At 43.1% G+C, this 21274-nt stretch overlaps 1 long non-coding RNA gene across 3 annotated transcripts; it reads left to right on the top strand.

Moving 5' to 3' along the window:
- The first annotated feature begins 212 nt into the window (after positions 1 to 212).
- LOC310644659 lies at positions 213 to 20992 on the top strand. Of its 3 annotated transcripts, XR_014493335.1 has the most exons (5): positions 213 to 299; positions 3760 to 3865; positions 15645 to 15765; positions 16578 to 16681; positions 20773 to 20992. It is a non-coding gene; the product is annotated as an uncharacterized lncRNA (long non-coding RNA). The 3 variants fall into 3 exon arrangements; XR_014493336.1 differs by lacking the exon at positions 3760 to 3865 and having other exon boundaries at positions 220 to 299; XR_014493337.1 differs by lacking the exons at positions 213 to 299; positions 3760 to 3865 and adding an exon at positions 5694 to 5769.
- The last annotated feature ends 282 nt before the right edge of the window (positions 20993 to 21274 follow it).

The raw sequence follows: 21274 nt of genomic DNA, 5'->3' as shown, positions 1-21274 counted from the left end.
GAAAGGGAGAGGTTTCCAAGCTGAGCCGTGCTGGCTCAGGGATTCTGGGAGTTGAAGTCCACGAGTCATAAAAGAGCCAAGGTTGCCTACCCCTGGGTTAGATTGAGAGGGAGAGATTGGCCTAAAGTCACCCACCTGGGTCTCATGTCAAAGGGAGGCTTAGAATTTATGCCTTCCCCATTTCTGGTTCAGCTCCTTTACTGCTTCTCTACCTGGAAGAAACTTCATCAAGATGGAATATCCATGTGAGCTACCCGACATGAAGTCAAAGGAGGATTTCTCTGCAGACACCCTGAAAGGTAAGACTTGTGGTTGGAGAAACCTTTTGTAGAAGGAACAATCTGCTGATCTTGAGGAAACACGAACTCGTGCTCCACACTAAGCCATCATGAGCTGTGAGTGGTTTGACTTAGTGCAGGAGTCTTCAAACTTGGCCCTTTGATGACTTGAGTACTTCAACTCCCAGAATTCCTGGCTGAGGAATTCTGGGAGTTGAAGTCCACAAGTCATCAAAGGGCCAAGTTTGAAGTCCCCCTGACTTAAGTGTGTTTGTGAACTCAGCCATTGACTTTGTAAGCCTTGATTTGTCTTTATATGGGTTTACCAGCAGGCTAAGTTGGCAGGGGCATGTTGAGTTTGATTAAAGTTGGGATAGCCTTTTAGTGACTCCATGTGTTGCATGTTAAGTTGGTTTGGCAATGCATACTGTAAGAACCTAGAAAACAAGTTAATTAAGTAGCCAGGCTAAGCATCTCCCTTGTTCCATACTAGCGCTATTAAGATTTGTGCTTGAAAATAAGTCTGCTCTTGGTCCTCTAGTAAGTGTGGTCTCTTTAGTCGTGCATTCAGGGATAGAATCTAGAGATGAGATACTTCAACTCCTACCTACAAAAAACTGGTTGGGGCTGCAATGAATCCCAGTTTGATGGTAGGTCTTAGTTTCTTCCATTTCAATAGATCACAGAATCCGTGCTTATGTGATGTTCTGTTCTCTGAGACAGGGGTTTTAGTCTGGAAATGACCAACTTCTATTACTTTTGTCAAAGGAGTACTGTAGTTGTAGAGTACCATAGCCCAGTTGGGCTGAAGCCCTGAATCCTGTCCTTGCCCCGATTTTATTTTTACTTTTCACATTTTGGAACCACTTATCTCCCTTAGATTAACCAACATTGACCTATTACGGCGTCCTCCCCCCATGAATTTTAAATGGTAGGGTTCGATCTTGGAGAGCACATGCTATACTAACCAGGATCCTCTGCTAAAGTTTGCAAGCAGCTCTCTCATTTTGCACGAAGAATCCTAAGTCCCGCTCCGTTATGCGAGTGTTGCGCGAAGTGCCTGTATCCTTCCGGTTCGCGAAGCACTGCTTTTTCGCCCCATATCCCTCCCCCACAGCGCCCCGGCCAACAGTTTGGCTTTACCTGCGCCCACCCAGAGACCCCGACCTTTGGCCATTCCCTCCGTCATAAGGAACTCTCCCAGCTCTGGCCTCTAGAGGGCGATAGAGGGCCGCTGCACGTTGGCACGGCTGTCGATTTCGCCCAACGGAGCAGGAGAAAACTTGGCCTGGGGGGGGGGGACGGGCGGCGGATATCTGCCTAGCACCCGCTGACCCCCATAAAGTTCTCCGTTCAACTCGTAGCCGAGCATCGGAAGAGCTCTTTGCCCCCCTTCACTGCTTAGTTTTGTAATTGCAATTCTGCTGTTTCCAGAGAATTCTCATATTGTAGAGAGGCAATGGTATGTGTGTGTGTGTGTGTGTGTGTATATCTCTATCTCTATCTATATATCTATATCTCTATCTCTCTATCTCTATCTCTCTATCTATCTATCTATCTATCTATCTATCTATCTATCTATCTATCTATCTACCTACCTACCTACCTACCTACCTACCTACCTACCTACCTACCTACCTACCTATCTATCTATCTATCTATCTATCTATCTATCTATCTATCTATCTATCTATCTGCAAGTGCTATCGTTAATTTATTTATATATAAACTTAATAATGCAATTGCTCATCAAATTCGATTTTTTATTATGAGTCATTTTTGCTAAATTAATTAAAAAAAAAATCCCACATCCGATCCAAATCAACACGGAGTTCTTACTCCAAGCACAAGCAACTGAGCTCAAACGATCATACTCCAAATCCATTAGGGAGGAAACCCAGCTCTGCGGGGAAGGTTGCAATGCCGGGAAAGGTGATGAGAAAAGATGAAGAGGGTGATCACCAGCAGAATGGATGGACTTAGTTACAGAGGTGGTGGGTTCATCACTGGAAGACTTGAAAGACCAAGTTAGGGGCAGATAATTGTGGAGAAAATCTATGGTCCCCGAGAATTGACACTGACTTGATGGCATAACTTCATTAATAACAACCTAAATGCATTGGGTCATTGTGTTGGGTTTTTTTTTCTACTGCAAGCATATCAGTCAGAAAAGAGCTGGAAGGGACCTTGGAGATCTTCTAGTCAAACCCTCTGCTCGGGCAGGAGATCCTATTATACAGATTGAGACAAGTGGCTGTGCAATCTCTTTTTAAAAAAACCTCCAGTGATGAAGCATCCACAGCTACTGAAGGCAAGCTGTTCCACGGGTTAATTGTTCTCACCTTCAGGAAGTTTTTTCCTTAATTCCAGGTTGCTTCTTTCCTTGATTAGTTCCCATCCATTGCTTTGGAAAATAGTTGACCCCCTCTTCTTTGCGGCAGCCCCTCAAAAACTGGAATATTGCTATCATGTCAACCCTAGTCCTTATTTTTCTCTAGAAAATTAGGGTGGCTGATTCTGGTAGCTATCCTGGCCTGTACTTTTACAACATGTTTACAAAAATCAACTCAATTTTCTAGGATGACACCATACATTAAGGGGCCACTTAATTGGATTTGCACAATAGAGCCTTGGTGGAGCAGTGGGCTAATGCCTCCTTAAGTAACACCAGCTGCCTGCAATTAGTGCAGGTTCGAGTCCCACCAGGCTTAAGGTTGACTCAGCCTTCCATCCTTCCCAGGTAGGTAAAATGAGGACCCAGATTGTTGGGGGCAATAAGCTGACTTTGTAATAATGCCGCTTGGGGGTGAAAGCCCTAATAAGCAGGCATATACATAGAATGAAGGCTACTGCTAAGCTTGTAAGCCGCCCTGAGTCTTCGGAGAAGGGCGGGATATAAATGGAATTTAAAAAAAATATATGCTACACTAAGGCACAAAGCAAGCTAGCCTCACCCTCATCCAGCTTTGCACACTGGACAATACAACCTTGAGAACTTTATATCTCAGCTAGTTGAAAGGTATGAAGGCAGCCGGTAGACTTTATTCTCCCTTAGAATTCTTTATTCTCTCATTTCCTTTCATTTTAGGTTTGCAGCCTAATGAGATTCAGGCAGGGAATCAAACGAAGAAGCTGTGGTAAATCAGTTCACTTGTTCTCAAGGCAGGTCATAAAACCGTAAGCCTATCCGTAGTTTTTTATCAACATTACAAAGGGCTGGGCAGAAGCAGCTGCGGCTTTAAATGCAGTGTTTTCCCTGAAATATTTTGCATTTTATTCTACAGACGGTATAAAGCTGGTGATTCTAACTCGCACAAATGAAAGGAAGTTTGTTAGCTTTTTCAGGTGGCCTTCGCCACCAGGCCAAGCTGCCCGAGAGGTTAACAGGGCAGGAAAATAATTCCTGCCGTGTGTCAGCATCTCATTCCAAACTCAATCAGCCAGCCAGATGGAATGTTTGCCTCAGAGACCTGTCTTTTAGGTACCTCCTGATGTTCAAAATTAGGATGGCAAGAACATGGCTCAGAACCAGGAGCTTGCTCTTCTCGTTGGAAAATACAGCTCTTTGGAATAACTTCTTAATACAGGTAAGTCCTCGACTTACGGCCAGAAGTGAGCCCAGCATTTCTGTTGTTAAGCAAGACAGTTAAGGGAACGTTGCCCGATTTTATGACATCTCTGTTCTGTACCAGCCTGCTACCGGCCTTGCAGAAAAGGCAACCCCTTTACAGACGGCAAGAGGTCTGCCAAATTTATTACAAAAACAAACAAGACACGAACCAAGATACAGGAGCTTTGAAACACTATCTGAGCGGTTGCTTTCAGCAAACCAGCCCTCCCCACACAAGTCCTTTATAAAGAGTTCAGGGCGTGGCTTCTCTCTCCCTCCTTCCGAGAAGCCCCATTGCCTTCCTCTGTTTACTCCTACTTGACTGCCTCCTGCGTCGGGCGTCCTTGAACAGGGCCAGCTGTGGGTCATCTTCATCCACGCTGTCAGGCTCACACAGCTGGGTCTCCACCAGGTGGGAGGGGCCTGGCTGGGGGCTCTGCGGAGCCTCAAAGCCATCATCAGCAAGTTCTTCAACACCCCCCTCCTCCCCCTCATCTGAGTCATCCGTCCCAACTGCCGAACCCACAGGCTGACCCTGAATCACAACAATCTCTTTGCCACAGTTCTTGAGTGAACGGCTGCAGTCAAGTTAGTAACGCGGCTGTGAAGTGAATCTGGCTTCCCCGCTGACTTTGTTGGTTCACAAAAGATGATCACATGACCCCGGGACACTGCAACTCTCATAAATAGGACTGTCCATTACCAGGCATCTGAATTTTGAACGTGTGACCAGAGAGAGATACGCTGCAAGGATCATTACTGTAAGGTGGAAAAAAAAATAGTCCTGTCCTTTCTTTTCAGTGCTTTTGTAATTTTGCACGAACGTCAGCTAAACGAATGTTTTTTTAGTGGTTGAAAATTTCACTGCTGAGTTGACATTTTGTGGCTCTGATTTGACAGCCTGTCCCTAACTCCTCGGAGTCAGTCGTCCTGCTTCCCCTTGGTCTGCCTTCCCTCTAAAAAAGATCCAGATGATTTTTACCATAAACACTGTCCATGCAAAAGCCACTTTGGTCTGGTGGTTAAAGCATCAAATTGGGATACCCTAAGTTCGAATCTCGCCATAGGCACAAAGGCAGCTGGGTGACCTTGAGCCAGTCACACACTCTTGGCCCTAGGAAAGAGAAAGTGGCAAAGCACTTACAAAATCTTGCCAAGAAAATTACGGGGACACATCCAGGCAGCAGTTGACTTGTAGTTATATGCACAGACCCACTGTGCAAGAATAATACATAAGATGCATGTGGCCACTCAGAAACTACAATTCCCTGCAATCCCAGATGGACCACTGATGAGAGATGCTGGCAGCTGTACTTTATCCATCTTTGCTCTGACCTACTCCCCTGCCCCACTTCGTGGAGTACTGCCTTGTCGTGGTGAAGGGGCTTGCGTAATTCAATGAAGCTATGAGCTATGCTGCGCAGGGCCACCCAAGATGGACAGGTCATAGCAGAGAGTTCTGACAAAACATGATCCACTGGAGAAGAAAATGGCAACCCACTCCAGTATCTTTGCCATGAAAACCCTATGGACAGTACCAAAAGGCAAAACGATATGACGCTGGAAGATGAGCCCCTCAGGTCGGAAGGCGTCCAATATGCTACTGGGAAAGAGCAGAGGGCTAGTACTAGTAGCACCAGAAAGAATGAAGCGACTGGGCCAAAGTCGAAAGGACGCTCAGCTGTGGATGTGTCTGGTGGTGAAAGGAAAGTCCGATGCTGTAAAGATTTTTTCGCCATAGGAACCTGGGATGTAAGATCCATGAATCAAGGAAAGCTGGACGTGGTCAAACAAGAGATGACAAGACTGAACATCGACATCTTAGATATCAGCAAACTAAAATGGACAGGAATGGGTGAATTTAATTCAGATGACTATCAGGTATACTACTGTGGGCAAGAATCCCTCAGAAGAAATGCCTTCTTAAATGAACAGTGCAAAGAAATAGAAGAAAACAATAGAATAGGGAGGACTAGAGATCTTTTCAAGAAAATTGGAGAGATGAAGGGAACATTCAATGCAAAAATGGGCATGATAAAGGACCAAAATGGCAGGGACCTAACAGAGGCAGAAGAGATTAAGAAGAGGTGGCAAAATTACACAGAAGAACTATACAAGAATGAGCTTAACGTCCCTGATAATCACAATGAGGTGGTCACTGACCTCGAGCCAGACATCCTAGAATGTGAAGTGAAGTGGGCTTTAGAAAAGCTGAGCAACAACAAAGCTAGTGGAGGTGACAGTATTCCAGCTGAGCTATTCAAAATCTTAAAAGACGATGCAGTAAAAGTGTTACACTCAATTTGCCAGCAAATTTGGAAAACTCAACAGTGGCCACAGGATTGGAAAAGATCAGTTAACATTCAAATTCCAAAGAAAGGCAGTGCCAAAGAATGTTCAAACTATCACACCATTGCACTCATTTCTCATGCTAGTAAAGTTATGTTTAAAATCCTACGAGCTAGACTCCAGCAGTATGTGGATTGAGAACTACCAGAAGTACAGGCAGGATTTCGAAGAGGCAAGGGAACTAGAGATCAAATTGCCAACATACGCTGGATCATGGAGAAAGCTAGAGAGTTCCAGAAAAACATCTACTTCTGCTTCATTGACTATGCTAAAGCCTTTGATTGTGTGGATCATAACAAACTGTGGCAAGTCCTTAAAGAGATGGGCATACCAGACCATCTTATTTGTCTCTTGAGAAACCTATATGTGGGCCAAGAAGCAACAGTGAGAACTGGACACGGAAGCACTGATTGGTTCAAAATTGGGAAAGGAGTCCGGCAAGGCTGTATACTGTCGCCCTGCCTATTTAACTTAAATGCAGAGCACATCATGAGAAAAGCAGGGCTAGATGAATCAAAAGTTGGAATTAAGATTGCTGGAAGAAATATCAACAACCTAAGATATGAAGATGATACCACTCTAATGGCAGAAAGTGAAGAAGAACTAAAGAGCCTCTTGTTGCGGGTGAAGAAGGAGAGTGCAAAAGTTGGGTTGAAACTTAACATTAAGAAAACCAAGATCATGACATCTGGCCCTCTTCGTTCCTGGCAAATAGATGGGGAAGGAGGTAGTGACAGATATTATTTTCCTGGGCTCCAAGATCACTGTAGATGGGAACTGTAGCCAAGAAATTAAAAGACGCTTGTTCCTGGGGAGGAAAGCCATGGCAAATCTAGACAGCACACTAAAAAGCAGAGACATCACCCTGTCAACAAAAGTGCGTATAGTCAAGGCTATGGTCTTCCCAGTTGCAATGTATGGCAGTGAAAGTTGGACCATAAGAAAGGCTGAGCGCCAAAGAATTGAGGCCTTTGAGCTATGGTGCTGGAGAAGACTCCTGCGAGTCCCTTGGACTGCAAGGCGATCAAACCGGTCGGTCCTAGAGGAGATCAACCCTGACTGCTCTTTAGAAGGCCTGATCCTGAAGCTAAAACTCAAATACTTTGGCCACCTAATGAGAAGGAAGGACTCACTGGAGAAGAGCCTGATGCTGGGAAAGATCGAGGGCAATAGAAGAAGGGGACGACAGAGAATGAGGTGGCTGGATGGAGTCACTGAAGCAGTAGGCATGAGCTTAAATGGACTCCAGAAGATGGTAGAGGACAGGAAGTCCTGGAGGAACATTTTCCATAGGGTCTTGATGGGTCGGACACAACTTCGCAGCTAACAACAACAACAACTCCCCTGCCAAAACATTTTCTTGAGTGTTGGTGAGGAGTGGCTTCCTGCAGCTCAGGTAGGCTAGGAAATCAGCTGAGCCCATCCAGAGATCATAACAATCATATGGAACAGCTTGATTCTTTTTATTCAGGTCTGGATTAAACTGAAGTGGTTGAGGTTTGTTTTTAACCTTCAAGAAATGAAAGTCTAGCGAGAATGAAACAGAATTTATTCGTGTAATAAACAGTTGGAAGCGATTGTTCTGATCACTTCATTCTTCTATTGCTGTACTGCAGCCTTACAGTTAGCAAGTGGCCCTAGTAATTTTCAGCTAATAACATCACTGAACTTTCTTGTCATTCTCCTGTACTTTTGGTTCTGTGCTTTGCAAATGTGATATAACCACCTAGTCCTTGAGATTATGACCACCACGGGGATCCAGATTTGCATTACTAAGCAAGATGATTCTTAAGTGAGTCGGTCCTGATTTTATAACCATTTTGGCTCGGGCTTCAAGTGAAAAACTAGTTGTTAGTCACATGGTCATTAACTGAATCTGGCTTTTCCCATAGACTTTGCTTGTCAGAAGCCAGCTGGGAAGGTTGCAGATGGCAGTCACATGATCCCAGGATGGGCAATTGTGATAAATATATGCCGGTTACCAAGCATCCGATTTTTGATCATGCTATTACGTGATCCTGAGGATGCTGCAACAGTTTTAAGTGCAAAGACTGGCTTAAGGCACTTTTTTCAGTGGTGTGGTGATTTCGAATGGACACTAAACAAATGGCTGTAAGTCGAGGACTACCTGTAAGTGCAAATGAATATCAGAAATATTTAGATAAAGTGGAAAGCAAGTCACCCCAGTAAAACGGCGTGTTTGGGGGGGGGGAAAGGCCATCATAATGTCTCACCAGTTCAACTAACCCATGAAGAAACTGCAGCAAATAATTCTCTACCTGTAAATCAGGTGACCTTGACTGCGAGGGAAATGTGGCCACCTGCTCTCCTGAATTGCTTTCTGATGATTTTAGCTTTTATGCACCTACAGAGAACCTGTGAATCAGTTGGCTTTTATCTCACCTTCGGATTTCTAAAAGGCTATCCTCCCTCTTGATCCTTCTGGCTGGCTGGAAAGGCAGAGTGGAAAGTAAATATACAGGTAGTCCTTGACTTTAGTTCATTTAGGGACCGTTCAAAGTTACAATGGCAGGGGAAAAAGTGACTTATGATCATTTTTCACACGACTGTTGCAGCGTCCCCATGGTCACAGGATCAACATTCAAATGCTTGGCAAGTGGTTCATATTTATGACGGCAGCAGTGTCCTGGGGTCATTTGATCAGTTTTTGCAACGTTCTGACCAGCAAAGTCAATGAGGAATCCAGATCCACTCAACAACCATGTTACTGACTTAATAAATGCAACGGTTCACTTAACAGCTGGGGCAAGAAAGGGCGTAAAATGGGGCAAGCTCACTTAAAAGATGTTCCATTTAGCAACGTAAATGTTGAGCTCAGTTGTGATCAAAAGTTGAGGACTACCGGTTGTGCAGTTGTGTACGGTAAGCAAAACAAAACCGGATTAAAGCATTTTGATGTAAATGGAATAATGCACATCACAGTTAAGGAGAAGGTGGTCCATATCGGTTGTGAAACGCACCAATCTAAACTTGGTTGACCACACATTTGGTTAGTTGGTTAGAATGGAGCGGGTTACTTGAAGGTGTGTTCTATAGGGGCTGCAGTACTTCGGAGAACCTCTAGGTGGCCAGTACTCTTTATTGCCCCCAATGGCCATTTACATTATTGCATCCTGTGTATGGTAAGTCTATCCCAGTGATGGCAAACCTTTTAGAAACTGAGTGTCCAAACACCGCCCCCCCAGCCCACCCCCAACCCACCTGCTCTGCCCCCGCTCCCGCCCCGCCCAGCCACCTACCACCTCCACCACCTGCCACAGATCACCCAGGTGGCCCTGCAACACCATAGCAGCCATGCCCTCCACCCGCACCCCACAGCATCTTGTACACATGACGGGGTGCAAAGGCAGAGCCTTCTCCCTGCTGCCTGGCTGCCATGTCCTTCAATGCGCTGCTCTGCGTGGGCCGTGCCCAGGGATGACTCTCCTCCGGGGGGGCTACTGGTGAGGAGGGGGCTGCGGGGGGGAGGTGAGGTTGGGGCAACAGCACACATACCCACAGAGAGGGGTCTGAGTGCCCCCCTCTGGCATGCGTGCCATAGGTTCGCCACCAACCCACATTACAATTTTTTAGGATGGTCCTCTGGGTTTCTCTGCTTCTGCATGGAATATCTCCCTCTGGATTTCAGAAAAAGGCATTAGTGATTGCTGTGTTCTAGCAGCTAGACGAACTTCTCTCAAGAGGGCTTAAATAAAAATGCCTTTAATTAAAGTTGGAACTGCTCCAATGCCAGCTATCAATCTTGAAGGTAGTATTTCAGGATAGGATGTCAACATATGTCCCACTCAATGAACTGAAGGAGCATCTGCTGGAATCCTGGTGAACAATATCAGAGCCTTCTGCAGCTTGTGTGTCCCAATTTTGCAGTTTTATGTGACCATGAAGTTGAAAAATCTCCCATCATAGGTCCCTCTTGGAAACCCATGAAAACATCTGGCCCCATTTAAGGGTTCAGCCTGTGCAACTTTTCATTGTTTCCACTGCTGAATTTGTATACATTCTGAGGTTTGGTTTATTATACCTAAGACAGTTATAAATTAACAAAATAAAAATAAGGGGAAAGAAAGTAATGCTTTTAGCCATTGGGAATTGGGAATCTAGCCAGATATTGCAGTGTCTTAAATTCCCAATAGCTTAGCTATTCCTTTCTTCCCACAGTTGCAACCATGTTTCAAGTTATAGAGCCATATTGATGCAGTGGTTAGAATTGGTGCAGTATTGTAGGCTAGCTCTGCTCACTGCCAAGAGTTTGATCCTGACCAGCTCTAGGTTGACTCAGCCTTCCATCTTTCCAAGATCAGTAAAATGAGAAGCCAAATCGGGGGCAATATGCTGACTTTATAAACCACTTACAGAGGACTGCAAAGCACTTTGACTGTCAGAACTTCATAAAATCCCCATTTTTGGTTGCTTGTAACTTCAGTCTTAAGTCAAGGACTAGCTGTAACATCTAGTTTGCTACCAACACAGAAAAATGGTACAGATGGGAACAGAAGGAGAGGGATGGTTTCATGTCACAAGGAGCTAATTGGACTTTTGCAAAATTCAGCATGTTGACTAAAAATAAAGTAGAAGCTTTCAAAAACATTTTGCATAATATAAGAAAATTAATATTTAACCACCCAGCAATTCCATAGATGAGAAAAGATGGCACAGAAAGGCATTTGTGGAAATGTAAATTAAGATGGATAAACTCTAGCACTTCTTATTTCAGCTGGGGAGGGGGACATTTGTGTGTGTGTGGTGGGGTTCATCTCTGCCTCATAGCAAGTCTGGGCAAAAAGCCTACTGATATTTTATTTTATTTAAAAAGAATGCATCTGAAATGAAAGTTTCATTAAATAGCACAAATTATATAAAATGATTAGGCACCTCCATCTTTTAGTGTTTAGTGATTCATAAATAAAACCACTTTTCTGTAAATGTGTGTGCCGGAAACTCTAATTAATGTAGTAATAGGCTGAAATTCTAAGGCAACCAAGTTCAACCTTGGCAATTTAAAGACTTGTGGGCTTCAATTCATGGTTGGCTGTGGAATTCTAGGAGTTGAAGTCCACAGGTCTTAAACTGGCCAAGGTTGGACACCCCTATCCTAAGGCCTATAGACAAGCAGTATCTCTTTCTCAGATCACAACCGTATAAGTTTCCTTCCAAAACTCCTTGCTGCCTTTTTTAGTCAGCTGGTGCTACTTCCAAAATGGAGATGCCTCCTTAATGTCTCCTCTGGCAACTTCACTGCCCATGAGACACTTCTGTGCCTGCATTGGGCATGTATGGTGCATTTGATTAAACTGGACAAGGCTCTTCCAAAGAACAACATGGCTGCTTCACTAGTAGAAGCCACAGGCTTTATGAATGCTGCTTTGCTTTGAAGGACATACGTCTCTCTCTGCATCATCAGTTCCATGGGTATCATGGAAATTATCCTCCTCGGTTTGCGGCGATGGTGAGATTTTATTACTGTTTTCTTCCATATCTGGAGTTGTTTGTGTGGTACTATCGTATTTTTAGCTGGAATGTTACCATCAAATAGTATTTAGCAGAAAAGCAAGAGATCCCAGGAGACATGGTTATGGAATCTACTTGGAGGCATCATTAAGGTCTTCTAAGGAGGTAGATGTGGCTTCCCAGGGGCTTGGCTAGAGCAGCAGAGATTCCTGCCCTTCCATTTCTGTTGCCGCCAGAGAACGGTTGATTATCATCAGAAGGGTATTAGCATAAACTCCAACTGTTTATCCTTACAGCTGTCTGATTTACAACAGAGATAAAAACAGCGTTAGGAAATAAAAGGTAGGGGGGCTGTTTGGAAGAAAGCAAACATTCTTTCCGAGCACTGAGGAATGAAAAGGGCAGAGCCACAGAAGGATTAATTGGAAACCGAGGTGGTAAAAATAATTTCCAGCCAGAGACAGAGCACTTTCTGAGGATGGCAGGAATAATCAGTGGAGGAGAGTCCTAAGCCAATGCATTCTTGAAATATGAGATCCGGACGAAATGTTTCTTCTGATGGAGCTCTGGAGCAGAAGCTGCCTGCTAAATGGGAGGGAGAAACCACGAGGGGTCCCCTCCCCACAGTGGTACCTGTCCTTCCTGTTGTGCCTTTTTGAGTAAGAAGAGGAAAGTAAAGAGGAGGGAAAGTGGCGGAAATGAACAGCAGCCCAGAAAAAAAAAAGAATCAATCAACATGAATTGTGAGGCTAAATGAACTCTGGGCTAGCAGCATTTCACCAAATGAACAAGCAGCCTCAGGGAACATCCGCATTTGATTTAGTATTACCGAATCGGTTCAGATGTGTCAGTACTGTTTTATTCGAGAGAAAAGCTTTCCCCAACCTGATACCTCCCAGACAGGCCTCCAGTCCTCATGGATGCTGTCAGCGCAATTGCCTCTGCTAGCCACCAAGCAGCTGATGGGCGTGCCAGGAATTGTGGCACAGCTCAGCACTCCACAGGCTCACAAAACTCCAGAAAATTTAATAATTGGCTCTCAGGAGGTGATACAAGCTGGCTCCAGCACACCACTGCTCCCAGCTGTGTCGAGACTGCTTGTACTGGCATATTTTAGAAGTTGCAGCTCTGTCAGCCCTAGAAGGTAGACCAAACTAAGAATCGGACACGGTGTAGACCTAAAACTCCTTTTACAGGTAGTCCTCAACTTATAACAGTTCATTTAGTGACCAGTCAAAGTTACAACGGCACTGGAAAAAATGTGACTTACGACCATTTTTCACTCTTTAAGACTGCTGCAACATCCCCGTGGTCACGTGATTTACATTCAGACATTTGGCAACTGGCTCATATTTATAACGTTTGCAGTGTCCCAGAGTCATGTGATCCTCTTTTGCGACCTTCTGGCAAGCAAAGCCAATAGGGAAGCCAGATTCACTTAACAAGGGGGTTACTAATTTAAAAATGTGCTTCCCTTATTCCCTCTCTTTGAATTGAATTGAATGCTTTATTTGGCCAAATGCGATTAGATTCACAAGGAAGTTGTCTCTGGTGCAGAAGGAATTTTAACATAATAATAATAGAATAACAGAGTTAGAAGGGACCTTGGAGGTCATCTAGTCCAACCCCCTGCTCAGGCAGGAAACCCTATACCATTTCAGACAAATGGTTGCCCAATCTCTTCTAAAAAACCTCCAGTGTTGGAGCACCCTCAACTTCTGGAGGCAGTTTTCTTCATGTGAATTCAAGAGGTGAGCTGTCTGAAGCATTTTCATAAACCACTTTCTTGGCCTGGGCTTAAGTTTCAATTGTCTGCTAGTTGCCTTCATAATGGATCTTCCTTCTGTCCTTCAAGGTATTCTTCATACTCATGACAAGCCTTACACATCTGGAGATGCCAAGTTGGGTCCAATAAAAGGGAGAGGGTTGGAATCCTGGAATAGCATACAACATACCCTGAAATAACCCGGTTTCTGAATTTGCACACTGTGTTGAATTATATACTGATCTAATAGGCTTCATTTCTGCAGAGACACAGAAAGCAATCCAGGGTTAAAGCTGACCAAGATGAGCACATAGTCTTTGCTGATGACCGTGTTAAGCAATGATAAAACCAGCTTAGCTTGATGATGGTCAACAGAGTTTTTCAACAGAGTTTTTTAAAAAAAATTAGCAAGTCCCCATCAAATGTCCTATCACAATCTGTCTATCAGGGAAAACAGCTAATATCTGAAGTTTTCTAGAGAGATGCTTCAAAACGTTTAATCTTGGACTTCCTAATTGAGGAAGAAGGTTTGTAATTCAAGTTGAGATAGTCTGTCCCAGGAGGAGGTTGAACAAACAAAGGTGACAAGGTGTGATTAAGAGCAAGGCCCCTTTGAGATGGCATCATCCATCTTATTTTTTAAAACTACTGGAGATTTTTTTCCCTTTTCTAAAACAAAGAATGTTTGAGCCTGCAATGTCTAGATGTTTGTAGGCCAAAACTACTAGTCCTATCCAAGGCAAAGGCCAATGTTCATTTCCCCTTCCTTCCTTCCTTCCTTCCTTCCTTCCTTCCTTCCTTCCTTCCTTCCTTCCTTCCTTCCTTCCTTCCTTCCTTCCCCTCTATCAATCTCAGCAAGTTTAAGATGTGTGGCCTTCAAGTCCCAGAATTCCTCAGCCCCATGCTAGCTAGGGAATTCTGGGAGTTGAAGTTCACATGTCTTAAAAGTTGCTGAGACTGATAAACACTGATCCGGATGCTGCTGAACTACATCTCCCAGTAGCCACAACTAGCATGGTCAGTGATAGGAATCCCAATAATTTTAATTTTGCAACATTTGGGTGTGTGTGTGTGGTTCTTAGTCCCCCTACTGTCCTCTGCTTTTGGCTTCTGTAGAAACTCCGATTTAAATAAAAAAAGGAGAGTGTATCTGAAATATTTGCTTTCACCCTCTCCACACACATCTCCTTACTTTTCTCATTTTTGTGTTTTTTCCCCTTCACTCTTCTCCCTGTATTAAATCAAGCAAATGTCTCTGCTGGGTGTAAGCAGAACAAGGAACAGTTTACAAGTGCTTTTGTAATATTAAGGCGAGACGAAAACTCTTGATGTGAAACATGCTAATTCAATCCCAACGGCAGCATTCATTGGCTGCAGAGGCATTTCTTTCCTCCTTCCCCCAGCCTCCCTTTTTTTTCCTTGGATTTATTGGTGAGCTGACAGACAAGATAGGAATTATTACCTTCATTATTATGTATTGATTTACAGAATACTTTTTTTGTTCTGCAGTGGAACACTTTACCTAGACAATCTCTCTCTCTCTCTCTCTCTCTCTCTCTCTCTCTCTCTCTCTCTCTCTCTCTCGAGAGAGAGAGAGAGAGAGAGAGAGAGAGAGAGAGAGAGAGAGAGAGAGAGAGAGAGAGAGAGAGAGAGAGGTAAATCTGTTGTCAGTCCAGGCTTGAAGATTCAGTGAATTAAATCAAGATATCTACACTGGCTAGCGGCATATAACGGCTTCCATGGGCCTTGAGGATTTGTAAAGAAGAAGATGATTGCAGAGTGGGTGGGGCAATTTGCTCCAAGGTGGCAAGGCCATTTTTTAATTTTTTTTTCCCCCTAGGATTTTTTTTTAAAGCGGGATAAGGCTAAATATTTTGCTTCTGCTTATCTTTTTGAATTAAGCCTAATGTTGGTTTACATTTTTGCTCTTCAAAAGCCAAACGCTGTAACTCTTCAGTGTGTTTCAAAAAGTGGAAAACGCAGTATCTAGAGGCTGTAAAAAAAAAGGAAGACTTTTTTTGGGCAGTATGCAGCTTTGGGTCTAGTAGTTGCTGACTAGTTTAGTACCGGTGCTAAAATAGTGTAAGAACTGGATTCTCTAACACCCAAAATGGCAGGAGAAAAATACTAAGTCCATATTACACCCCTTTTTTTTCTACTGCCTTCGTTCAAGATTTACCAATAGCATGCAAATGGGATGTGTGGACGACCTTGGGGGAAGGAGGAGAAGAGATGCTGCCTAGAAAACAAGCAGACAAGACAGACGGAGCATCCCCAGTGTCTTAGCAGTCGGAGTAAGAAATTTACGAAGGACCCATCCTAATTGATTGAGACAGTTAAAAGTGGCAGGATATCAGGGTTCATTAGGAAAAGGAGAAATTTACATTTAGAATCAATGACATTAAAAAAGGATTTTGTCTGATTCAGGGAAAGATCAATGGGATCCAAGGACTTTAAAAATTGAAGCTTCCCCCCCCCCCCGCTTTTTCCTCCACATATTTTAAAGAAAAGGTAATCAAAGCATTAGATTTCCCCTAGGAGGGATAAACTTTCATTCCATATATAAAACCACTGAATGGATTGATGTGATGGATGAATGAATGGATATACATATAGATGTAGATAGATAGATGATAAATATATCTGGATAGATAGATGTAGATATAGATGTAGATAGATGATAGATATAGATATAGATGTAGATAGATGATAGATATAGATATAGAGATATAGATAGATGATAGATAGATGATAGATAAATAATAGATATAGAGATATAAATTATAGATAGATGATAGATATGGATATAGAGATATAGATAGATATAGATATTCATCCATGCATATACAGGAAGTCATTGACTAAACAATTTAGCAACAGTTTGAAGTTACAACAGCACTGAAAAAAAATGACCTATGACCTCTCACAGCCTCCCCATGGTGACATGATCAAAATTTGGACACTTGGCAACCGGCATGTATTTACAATGGTTGCAGAACCCCAAGGTCACATGATCATCCTTTGCCACCTTCCCAGCTGGGTTCCGACAAGCAGAATCAAATGTAGAAGCTAGATTTGCTTAATGACGACATGATTCACTGAACAGCTGCAGTGATCTGCTTAACAACTGGGGCAAAAAGAAGACTGCCACATCGGGCGTGACTCTCGTAACCGTCTTGCATAGCAGCAGAAATTCTGGCCCCAATTCTGGTGGGTAAATGAAGGATTACCTGTAATCTATTGTAAGCCCTGGAAGCAGGGATAGAATCAAGATCACGTGAATCATTAATACCACTTTACAATGCCTTGTAAGGCCACACTTGGAATACTGCATCCAGTTTTGGTCACAATGTACAAAAGATGTTGAGACTATAGAAAGAGTGCAGAGAAGAGCAACAAAGATGATCAAGAGACTGGAGGCTAAAACATATAAGGAATGGTTGCTGGAATTGGGTATGTGTAGTTTAATGAAGTGAGGGACGCGGTGGCTCAGTGGGTTAGGATACTGAGCTTGTCGATCAGAAGGTCGGCAGTTTGGCGGGTCGAATCCTGAGTGCCACGTGACAGAGTGAGCGCCTGTTACTCGTCCCAGCTTCTGCCAACCTAGCAGTTCGAAAGCACATAAAAATGCAAGTAGAAAAATAGGAACCACTATAGTGGGAAGGTAACAGCGTTCCGTGCGCCTTTGGCGTCTAGTCATGCTGGCCACATGACCACGGAGACATCCTCGGACAAGCGCTGGCTCTTCGGCTTTGAAATGGAGATGAGCACCGGCCCCTAGAGTCGGAAACGACTAGCACACATGTGCGGGGGAACCTTTACCTTTGCCTTAGTTTAATGAAGAGAAGGACGAGGGGGTGACATGATAGCAGTCTTCCAATATTTGAGGGGCTGCCCCAAAGAAGAGGGAGTCAAGCTATTCTCCAAAATGCCTGAAGGCCAGACAAGAAGCAATGGATGGAAACTAACCAAAGAGAGAAGCAACCTAGAACTAAGGAGAAATTTCCTAACAGAATAATCAACCAGTGGAACAACCTGCCTCCAGAAGCGGTGAATGCTCCAACACTGGAAGTTTTTAAGAAGAAAGTGGACAGCCACTTGTCTGAAATGGTATAGGGTTTCCTGCCTGAGCAGGGGGTTGGACTAGATAACCTCCAAGGTCCCTTCCAACATTATTATTATTATTATTATTATTATTATTATTATTATTATTATTATTATTATTATTATTATTCCATTTGATAGCATAGATATTTGTGGGCGGGGGTGGCACACAGATAGAGGAGAAAAATAATGAAAGAGCATAAGGGAGGAACAGCTGCTCACAAAACTATTATAGTGGTGACCTTGCTTCGTCCATTTGACTAAATTTGAAAGCTTTGAGGGAAGCCCGTTGCCCCTGGAGGTGTTTGACTAGATTAGGGGTCTGCAGCCTTGACAACTTTAAGACTTGTGGACTTCAGCTCCCAGAATTCCTCAGCCAGCATAGTTTCAAGTTGTCAAGGTTGCAGACCCCTGGACTATAGGTATGATCACGCTTCTCCGAGACATGCTCTTAAGGTAAAGGTAAAGGTTCCCCCGCACATGTGTGCTAGTCGTTTCCGACATCCATTTGTCTCACTCTGTTACACGGCACTCGGGATTCGACCCGCCAAACTGCCGACCTTCTGATCGACAAGCTCAGTGTCCTAACCCACTGAGCCACCGCGTCCCTCGACATGCTCTTACAACTTCCTTTTTTAGAGCCAAGAGTTAGATCAGTTACAATCTGAAGTCCCAACCTCCAGCCCTTAAAACGTGAGCACAAGAAGTTTCATCCTAGGGCATCAACTTGACTTTCTTAGCATGTGCTCATGGCCTAAAGTGACATGGTCAAAGCTCCTTTTCCCCCTAAGAAAAGCCATGCAACTCATTTGTCATTTTGCATATGTATCATCACTGGCTACACTCCGAACACTGCACAGGCAATTCAGGTTGCCAGGGGGAAGAAGAAATGCGCAGATGGAGGAGGGCGCATAGCTCTCTTCCCCCATCCTGGTTAATCAGGCAATCTCTTGAACTTTGAGTGAATGAGCCCTTGAGCTACTTGAACGTCTTTTTTCTCCCTCCCCCCCTTCAAAATAAGCCTAATAAAAATGTTCAGTATCTGTAAAAAACGCTAAATGTATCTTGGGTGAGATGAAAAACTCGGTGATTGGAGCAGGAGTGGAATGGAGTCTCCTGAAAAAGAACGTAAGAAACCTGGATGTAGAGGACTTAAACTGCTGGGAATTCGTAGGCATATTTTAAGCTTAGGGCTGGACAATCTGTTTGGATTTTAATTTAATTTAATTTATTAATATTTCTATACCGCCCTTCTCCCGAAGGACTCAGGGCGGTGAACAGGGCAGGCAAACACATTATATCATTGCGCAGGTGGTCCATGGCGTGCTCGCCTCACACATCTTCATTCTCATACATACCCACAGAGAGAGACCGAGAATACCACTTTATAATGCCTTGGTAAGATCACATTTGGATTTTTGCATGCAGTTTTGGTCACCACGATATAGAAAAGAATAGAGACTCTAGGAAGAATGCAGAGAAGAGCAACGAAGATGATTAGGGGTCTGGTGGCTAAAACATATGAAGAACGGTTCTAATAGAGGAGAATATTTGTAGCTCCGGGTTGACAGGAGGGGTCCTTGGTTTGCTTGTTTTCTTGCAGACGTTTCATGACCCAAACTACGTAACATCATCAGTGCTAGTCTAGAAGAATGGTTGCAGGAATTGGGTTTGATTAGTTTAATGAAAAGAAGGACTGGGGTGATATGGTAACAGTGTCCCAATATCTAAGGGGCTGCCACAAAGAAGAGGGAGTCAACCTGTTCTCCAAAGGACCCACTGCTTGAGCAGTGGGTTGGACTAGAAGACCTCTAAGGACCCTTCCAACTCTGTTATTCTGTGAATGAGACCTAGAGTTAGGTGCAAATTAGAATTTGTCTCTAAGCCTTTGCATTTTCCCTATTGTTGGATTTCTCAGTTATTCCAATGTAGTTTTCAGCTATTTAAAAACTCATTTAAAGATGTGTACTCTGGGAAAAAATGGTTTTTAAAAGATACATTGAAATAATTACCTTTTTTTGTAATTGGCGGGGGAATGCATTTTTTAAAGTAATGTCTGAGATTAATGCAAGACAGAAGCAGAGGAGTGAATATATATATATATATATATATATATATATATATATATATATATATATATATATATATATATATATATATATATATATATATATATATATATATATATATATATATATATATATATATATATATATATATATATTCATCTTCTGGAGACAGAAGGTTTCGTTTCTCATTAACAAATCCCCCTAGGATTCCAGGAACCACCAGTTATACTGATTATTTTAACTCAATATACATTTTACTGAAATGTGAATGGATGGATATTATTTTTCTTTTCTACAGCTCTGAATAATGATTTTAATAAACATTGATCTGAAAACAATGGATTTCTGGACCAATGCAGATAGTTTCTGATTGTGGATAAAAATAACAAGACAAAATGCTTTCATTTCCATGGTCAAAATTTCATGATGTCATCAATTCTGATAAGATTTTGGTATTCTGGCCTAAGATTTCACCAAATTTAAGGCAGGCATACTAAGATCTATGAGATTTGGGAACCTCATAACATTTTAATAATTTTAAACAGCATTTGAAAATATAAATTGGTCGTTGGTGCTCTCTGAGCTTTGCTGTTTTCTTGGAAACATCAATGGTGATGCTGTTATCTAGTTGGGTAATGAAATGTCTGCAAGAAAACAAGCAAGCTCATAGAGTACCCTACTGTCCTCTTCCTTCACCTCCACCTTCTCTCCTTCTCCTTCTTCCACTCCACAAACCCCCACTCCCTCCTAGCACTGATGTTGTTACCTAGTTGGGTAATGAAACATTTCCAAGAAAACAGCCCTCAGAGAGCACCAAGGACTCCACAGTTCATCCCTGAGCTACAAATAGTCCCTTCTACTGAAAGACTAAGATATTCTCTTAAGATGTTCATTGGCATCAACTTCCCTACCTCCTCAAAACAAAGTGGATCTCATCTATTCTCCTGGTTTTTGAGGTTTCTTTGTAATTACTGGGAAGGAACTTCATCTGGAGCAATTTATAGGTCCTTTCATTCAAAGTTTGCTGAGATAACAGAACATTAGCAATATAACACCGTAGTAAATGAACTAGAGAATTGCTCATGTCAGCATCTAAATGTTTAAAAACTTCTTTCCCTTCTTTATCAGGTAGCTATGAAACACAAGTCTTGGGTTGGCAAAAACTCCAGAAGCATCAATCAGCCAAACTGTCACTTGAAATCAAAGCAGTAAAGCTCAACCTGACATCTTGGGAGCAGTGGTGTTAATAAGCCAAAAGCTTAGACATTTTTTCACACATTTGCCTTGCCATTGAACTTGTGTTGGCCAAGCTTGGACCGTGTGCTAAAGCAAGAAGCTGAATTAATGAGTCTGTGGCTCATTAACTAATTAATTAATTAATTAATTAATTAATTAATTAATGAGTCAGTGGGTTAGGACGCTGAGCTTGTCGATCAGAAGGTCGGCAGTTTGGCGGGTCGAATCCCGAGTGCCGCGTAACAGAGTGAGCGCCTGTTACTCGTCCCAGCTTCTGCCAACCTAGCAGTTCGAAAGCACGTAAAAATGCAAGTAGAAAAATAGGGACCACTACGGTGGGAAGGTAACAGCGTTCCGTGCGCCTTTGGCGTCTAGTCATGCCGGCCACATGACC

Source organism: Vipera ursinii (genome assembly GCF_947247035.1).
Source record: "Vipera ursinii genome assembly, chromosome: 9".
Classification (NCBI taxonomy): Eukaryota; Metazoa; Chordata; class Lepidosauria; order Squamata; family Viperidae; genus Vipera; species Vipera ursinii.
This window is presented reverse-complemented; position numbering and strand designations above follow the sequence as displayed.